We start from the raw sequence: 6,674 nt of genomic DNA, 5'->3' as shown, positions 1-6,674 counted from the left end.
TACAACATTAAACACCATCTATTAGAGCTTAAAACAACAAAACATCACAAATGACTAACTAGAAACTCAAGCTAAGAACTGCTTTCGCTCATTTAAATCTTAAACTTAGTCTTGACTCTTGGATTGATTCAATTGCACTTTAAACATCATAAACAAGTTTTTTCACACAATATTAAACATTCAATTCATAAGTAACTAATCATACCCATTAGAGTCCATCGAGACCAACTAGAACGACACTTAGCTCAAGCTAGTAATACTAGTTTTCTCGTCCAAACTCTAAGTGATCAATTTTAACCCAAATATGTTAGAAAACACCTTTAAACATTGTAATCACATACTTAAATACTTCGACAATTTTTTATATAATTATCAACAAACTAAGCACAAGAATTTTACCCAAAAAAAAGCTATACATGCAAGGATAACAACACTAAAGTACATAAATAGACGTCAAATCATAACCCCACACTTAAAGCTTTGTTCGTTCTCTAAAAACTCTTTTATCTAAGAATCATAAGATGAGGTGAATCGACACTTCAACTACAAAAAAGGCACTCAATATAGTACTATCGTCATTACACAAAATGCAAGTTACTACCCTAAGAAAACTGTGTACACAATTAAGAGTTCAAGAACACTACTTCAAAACGTTAAGAATTGACTAACCAAGTGGGCAAACTCATACATATTTTTCAGTCACATTCATCATACAAATCACCTGACTATCATCAAACATGTGCCCTCACCACAAGAGAGTTACTCAATATCACTCACATAAATGCAATTTTTAATAGAATGGGTATAAGAATCAAGTATCGCTCACTATCACAAGTAATTCACAAGTTACACATTATGAACCATAGACTTTCCCATATTGTAGTACTCCACTAATACCAAAATGTTGAATGTTAGGATTAAAAAGTCCTTTATGGGTTGTAATGTAGGCTAAGGGATGGCTAGGAACTATTTTGGCCAAGAATAGTGACTGTCTTCCCTAAGCGCTTTAATCCATCACCTAATACAATTAATTCAACATCAACAACTAACTTTCACCACTTCTATCTACCCATATCTCTTGTTTTTTCCCCATCTCACTAAGCTCATACAAAAACACTGTGGTGGGAGTATTTTCAATGTACAACTTATTAAATTTGAACAAATTTTTATTTTTAATTACTCAACTCCCAACAATAATAGATATCCAATTTTTGAACACTATTAGCTACCACTTAGGGGCTTCACTTTCACGTTTCTCCTACTTGAATTTTCAACTCCATAACTTAATTAAGTTTCAACTAAAGTTCTTAGGAGGTTTAGATCAAATTAAGGTCAATCAATGAAAGGATTAGGCTACATATGAGGCTGCCAAAGAAAAAGATAAAGGCTCAATGAGGCTAACTAGGATTATGCACAAGGGTAGGTAAAAAGAAGGTATAAAACATGGATATCAAAGAAATGCCTATATCATCTCCTAAACCCACACACGTTATTTCGATTTGCATATACACCAGAAAAATTCTGGATATAATATGCACCAAGGAATATACTTCAACCTCACATCACACATTACACATGCTCAACTCTAGTGGGATAATCATAGACTCTTAATCCAACAATAACATGAATTCAACATTAAGCCAACATTTACAAGAGTCATAAACTAGATCCCAGGTGTCTAAAAAGCAGTAATTAACACAATCAACATGTTGTTTCACTTCAAAAAACTTGCATCATGCAATCGTACATACACCAATAAGAACATCCCACTTATTCCTAACACAAGAAATTTTAAAATTACCCTAAAAATTGGAATTTCCCCACCCCAAACTTAAAAATCTAATTTTTCCCCGAAGTATACTTAAAAGTAAGGATAGAAATACTCCCTGAGGCCTCTAGGCCTAGCTAGTAGAATCTTTACACATCAAATGAGGCCTAGGGACCCCACACTCAGTCTTTTCCATGCTCCTTAGCTCAGGATTTTTGGTACTTAGAATTTCCAACAACCTGTGACTCAACAAAACAAAAACTAGTGAAGTAAAAAACTAAAACAAATATGAAAATAAAACCTACCTTAACTTAGGTTGCCTCTAAAGCAGCACCTAATTTATTATCGTGGCATGACCTATTCTCTAACTGAACCATTTTCCTTCATCCTTTTCCTCCTACTTAGAGGACATCTTCTTATTTGTTATTGACCTCTTGAGTGTGAACTCTTAAGGTCAACATCTTTCTCAACTTTAACCTTTCTAAGATCATCAATCTACATCATGTTGGGCTATGGTATTTGAGGCTTGGGCTTCTCAATGAGAAAGTCCAAAGAGGTCATTTGTGGAATAAACTCCACTACTCCACACTTATCCTCTTCAATCACAGGAATCATGCATAAATCTTTATAGTGGGATAGTATGTTGAGAATTTTATGCACTTTAAAAATTGCCTCTTTATTATTCAGCCTCATTGTGAGCATACCCTCTCTCACATCTATCAAAGATCTTTCTATCACTAATAATGGATACCCTAAAATGATCGGCAACCTATCATCTACCCTAAAATCTAAAATTAGTAGGAATAACAAACTTACCGACCTTTATAAGAACATCTTTTATAATTTCTTCATGATGGACTAGGGTCTGATTTGCCAACTGTAGTATCACAAATTTTGTTCTCGACTTCCCTAAGCCCAAAGTGTTGAACAAAGAAAGGGGAATCAAATTGATGCTTGCCCCTAAGTCACTAGGTGTGTGGACCACTTCATTATTCCCAATTTGAATAGAAAGAGTGAACTTCACTGGGTCTTTGAGCTTTTTGGGAATCTTCTGCATCACCATAGAGCTACACTCCTTAATGAGTGCTACTTACTTCACATCATGTAGCTTAATTTTACTAGAGACCACATTCTTCAAATACTTAGCATACTTGGGCATTCCCTGTAAATGTCTATAAGGTGAAGGTTAATATAAATCTTTCTAAATGTGTTAAAGAACGTTTTGAATCATTCATCATCTATTGCCTTTATATGCTTTTGTGGGAAAAGGTGGTGGTGGTCTATCCTTCACCTATTCAACAACTTTTTATTTTGAGAACTCAGGCTTCCTTGAATTTTCAGCAACTTTTTTAAATATCTATGGGGGACTCAACTCTACATCTACCTCCTTAGCTTTCATTGGAGGTTCTTCATTAAGCTCTTTACCACTCCTCAAAGTGATTGACATTACTTGCTTAGGATACTTAGTATCACTTATCAAACCACCTTGAGGCCTAGTATTTTGTGCCTATTGCATCTTCCCTAACTGTATCTCCAAGCTTCTTATAGCAATTTGTTGACTTTTCATCTCTACCTATTGGCTTTTCATGTCTACTTATTGACTTTTTATTTCTGGCGCCAACTGTGCTTGACAAACTATTATTTGTTTCAGCATCTTCTCATTCATTTGAGTCATAGATTGATTATTTTGAACCTGCAGCTATTGAGTATATTGTTGTGGATTGTTCTAGTAATGAATTTGGTGTTGAGTTTGGCACTTAAGATTTTGGCCATTCCCATAATTTTGCCTTTGAGCATTACCCACGAACATCACAGACTCAGGATTTGTAGCACACATAGCCACTGAATGCCCCTTGTTACCACAAACCTTTCACCAACCTGGAACCTGTTGAATTGCATTAACTATGGTTGTAGTTTGTGTAACCCCCAACTTCATATTGCTTATCTAATTTTGCAGAGCAGTAATTTGGAAAAATATAGCAGTAAATTGGTCCACCTCCAACATATTTGCAACCTTCTTTGTAGCATTTCTTGAGTCAGAATGTCACTTACGATTCCCTTGATGAATCAAATTCAACAAAGTATATAGCTCATCATAAGTCAAATCTAAAGCTTGACCAACTACAACTAAATCTAGCAAAATTTTTATGTTATGGTCAAGTGCCTTAACAAAAGTGTGAGCTAATGCCTTATTGGACTGCTGATGATGTGGACAGTCCTGACAAAAAGTATTGAACCACTCCCAAGCATGATATAAATTCTCATCTGGCTTCTGTTTAAAACACACAATCTCACTGCACAGTCTCGCAGTGTTTTCAGATGAGAAGAATTTGATGAGGAATTTCCTAACTAAGTCATCCCATATTGTGATTGAATTTTTTGGCTCAACATTCAACCACTTCTTCGCTTCCTCCAATAGTGAAAAGGGGAATTGTGTCAGCCTAACATAATCAGTTGATTACCTATAGGGATGAATGTGTCACTGATCTCCAGAAAATTCCACATATGGACTTGTGGATTTTCATGTGAAAGCCCCGTAAATTGTACACCATTTCTCAAAAGCTACACCATGTTCTATTTCAACTCAAAATTACCTCCAAAAGCCAGTTTTTAAAAAGGAGAGGTCAAATTTGTCAAAAGTGGGATTGCCACTTCACGAATTGTCCTGTGGGCAAGTTAATCTTCAGCCATTAGAGAGGGATTGCATTATTCCTCTTGAAATGGAGGGATACTGGGGAAAGGGATTGCTTCTCTCCTTCATTGATAGAAGTGTTACTCAAGTTTAGGTCTAGATTCAACCGATTCCCTATCGCTTGCCAGCTTACTAGCCTATAAACCTGTTTCCTGCAAAATCAATCCCAATACCAAGAGTAATGCACCAAATAAATCTAAAAAGTAAAACTAAAACAAAAATAGTTAACAATTTATAATTCCCCGCAAATGGTGCCAAAAACTTATTGTGCCCAAGCGCACACGCAAGTATATGTGGTCTCACCAAGTAATAAAGTGGCCTTATATAAAGCCGAATATTGATCCCCCAGATACTTATTTAAACAACTATTCAATTTATGTTTGACTTTTGAGATTAAAGTTGTGTAACGTAACCAAAAGAGTTTTGAACATTTTAAGCTAAAAGTAAACTAATCTAATGCAGAAAAGTAAAGACTTTGGACAATCAATAGATGACAACTCGAGGTTAAATCACTACGAACAATCATACTATGCTAACGAACTTCATCAGTTAGATTTCTTATCTCAGTTGTTGATTCACTGGTTTGATTTTATAATCATGGTCTCCCAACCTCTAACCACCTATCTAACTTGGACCCACAACTACTTCGTTGAGAGAGGATATAAGAACTAAGATAAACGTATTTATATTTCATCCCATAGTGAACCAAGTAAGGCTTCTAGGTATAACCCTATCATAGATTCTAATTCAAATCCCCTATTTGATAAAGGAATAAGAACCTTACTCTAATTTACCCCCCCCCCCCCCCCCCCCGTTCAATCTTCCTATTCCCCTTCCCGAGATCATAAGATCGACAATATACATATTTTAAGGGTCACAAATCCTTTAAATAATGATAACAAGGGTAAACAAATAACTAAATATGATAAATAAAGAAAACCAAATCAATTTGTAGCAATCGTAGTCATGTTCTTTGCTTTAACCCTGGAAAGGGGGCATTTAGCCACTAATCGACAAAATCATAATCAACCTAGTTGAATTCGTAGTTAAATTTTTTAAAATGCTAAATTAAAGTGAAATAAACCCAAAAAGAAGTGTTGAGAAGCCCCTCTCCAAATACAAAAACATCCAAAAGTGTTTGCAATGTGTTTAAAGTGTTCTATTTACAGTGGAAGGCATTTGGTCGTGTGGGAATTGAGGGGGCGTGTCAAGCTCTACCCCACTAGAGTGAATAAGGCGCCATGGTATATAGTCCACCTTTATAGATTGGAATTTATGGTTCTTAGTCCCATGGTCTAGAGATGGCGCTACAGGCTAATTGCCTACCCTTACTGGAAAGTTGCCTTTGGACATTTTTAATTGTCTTTTGCCTTGTCCTCAATCCTTAGCCTTATGGTATTGTTTTCACTTGATTTTCCACTTGTGTATCATCCAAATATCATACGAATAAGCTTAACAATCATCCTACAACATTAAACACCATGGATTAGAGATCAAAACAACCAAACATCACGAACGACTAACTAGAAACTCAAACTAAGAACTAGTGTCTCTCATTTAAATCTTAAACTTAGTCTTGACTCTTGGATTGATTCAATTGTACTTTAAACATCATAAACAAGTTGTTCCACACCATATTAGACATTCAGATGATAATGAACTCATAAGAGACATTAGAATCCATCTAGATCTACTAGATCGACACCTAGGTCAAACTAGTAACACTAGTTTTCTCATCCAAACTCTAAGTGATCAATTTGAACCCAAAACTTTTTGTAAACACCTTTAAACATTGTAATCACATGCTTAAACACTTGATTTCTTTTTCACATCATTATCTACATATTAATCACAAGAATTGTCATTAAAATAAGGTTGAATATGCTAGGATAACAACACTAAATGGTATAAATACACCTCAGACTAGTCACGTAGGGTCCTAGTCAATGTCACGACAGAAACATTCGGCACATTTACTGGTTTGGCTATGATAAGCACTATACGACTCATTTAGAGTCTTTACGGTTTGTTGATTCTAGTTGTACTTAGAATAGTCACCTTGGGAAACCTCACTAGTCACCCAAAAACTGGATCCTACGACCAGTATGGTGACCTTATAACTCATAAGGTAAGTCGTAGTCAGGGTGGTAAGTCGAAAAACTCAGGAACTTTTTAGGGAAGAAATCAAGGGCGTTACACGAATCCTCCACAGGG

At 35.5% G+C, this 6,674-nt stretch overlaps 1 non-coding gene across 1 annotated transcript; it reads left to right on the top strand.

Moving 5' to 3' along the window:
• The first annotated feature begins 3,966 nt into the window (after positions 1 to 3,966).
• LOC124899868 lies at positions 3,967 to 4,073 on the top strand. The gene has a single exon (XR_007057431.1). It is a non-coding gene; the product is annotated as a small nucleolar RNA R71 (small nucleolar RNA).
• Positions 4,074 to 6,674: the final 2,601 nt, after the last annotated feature.

This window comes from Capsicum annuum, chromosome 6 (genome assembly GCF_002878395.1).
Source record: "Capsicum annuum cultivar UCD-10X-F1 chromosome 6, UCD10Xv1.1, whole genome shotgun sequence".
NCBI lineage: Eukaryota > Viridiplantae > Streptophyta > Magnoliopsida > Solanales > Solanaceae > Capsicum > Capsicum annuum.
Note: the sequence above shows the minus strand (reverse complement) of the source record. Positions and strands in the feature narration are given on the sequence as shown.